Genomic DNA, 1461 nt, shown 5'->3' with positions numbered 1-1461 from the left:
CAAAGAGTAAAAGTATAAGAGTCTCGTCACAACTAACAAAAACGCAAAACACTAACACTAGAGCAGAAACATCGAAACCAGAAAAAAAATAACCCTCATTCATCATTCTCATCATCATCACTGTCATCCTCTTCGTCATCACTGTCATCCTTATTTCCAGATGGACCAGCATTATCATCTCCCCCTTTTTGTCCATGAAAGACGCCTACTGCCAACAGAACCTCGATGGTAGTAGCCAAATTCTCATAGTAAGCCAAATCGGCCTTGGCCTGGGCAATCTTTTTATGGGCATGATCAAGATGAGCCTGAGCACCAGCAACTGGAATTTTCAAATACCCCGATGTGGGTGGAGAATCGGTGATATGTGAAGGAGGTCCAGCATCAGGGGGTGATGTGTCAGAGGTGGAATGCAGAGAAGGACCAGCAGTAGAGGGTACGGTGGTAATGGCATTCCAAGGAAGATCAACCTTCCTCTTTCCATGTAGAAGAGCAGGAGCAATCTTCAAAAGTACGCTTTCCGTTATAGAAGGTTCACCAATGTCCTTAACGAACCCCTGAGACACCAGAATTCCATAAATGAGAGATGGAAAAGGGAGTCTGGACGATTTCAATCCCCCGTTGGCATATTGCAGAACTGTGTTGAACACCAAGCATCCAAAATTGAAGGCTGAGTTCCCAATAGCAAAGAGAGTCAGCGCCTGAGCCTTGGTGACAACAGTGGTATTGGAGGGCGGAGTCCAATTGTGGATGGCAATCTTGTGCAGCACTGAATAGAGTGATGTGAGTGTAGCAGCTGAGACCTTATGGGGATGGAGGGGAAACTTACTGACCATTCCATCAGTGAGAACAGAAATCACTTCATCTAAATCTGGAGGAGAACCTTCAGCAACAGCAGGTGTACCATAGTGTGTATTAATGACATCGGAGGTGAATTTGTACAACCTGTTTCGCACAAAAACTTGTCCAAATTTTGCCGATCGCGGATCGCCAACACTCGAAGAGAGATTACCATAGAATTCGAGGACGACCTTATGACAGTACGGAAGAAGAGACGAGGTTGTGGAAAACAAACCTCGAGATCTCAGAAACTCGATTAAATTGTACCGGGAAAAAGCTTCCAAATCCACATTGCGTTCCGCAACAAATTCTCGAGTTGCATAGAGAGGCCAATTGGAGAATGCCGTCTCAGAGTAAAACATGTTGTTGTAACTGGTGGCCAGATCATAAGCAGAAAGATCAATGTTGTCCTCAGTGGCCGCAACATCTGAGTCGACAGCCATTGGGTCAGGAGTATTTGGTTTGCTTGCACCACCAGAAACCGTTCCCTCAGCAGATTTAGCAGTAGACTGGCTTGATGCAGTAGGACTCTTAGAAATTCGGGGAGCAGTAGAGGCAGATGAGGCTTTACCTTTCTGAGTTTTCAAGTTGGCCATAAATTGGGCCAACGAAATTTCATCCTCA

This window comes from Primulina huaijiensis, chromosome 9 (assembly GCF_012295235.1).
Source record: "Primulina huaijiensis isolate GDHJ02 chromosome 9, ASM1229523v2, whole genome shotgun sequence".
Taxonomy (NCBI): domain Eukaryota; kingdom Viridiplantae; phylum Streptophyta; class Magnoliopsida; order Lamiales; family Gesneriaceae; genus Primulina; species Primulina huaijiensis.
The sequence above is the reverse complement of the archived record's forward strand: the minus strand, read 5'-3'. Positions refer to the sequence as shown.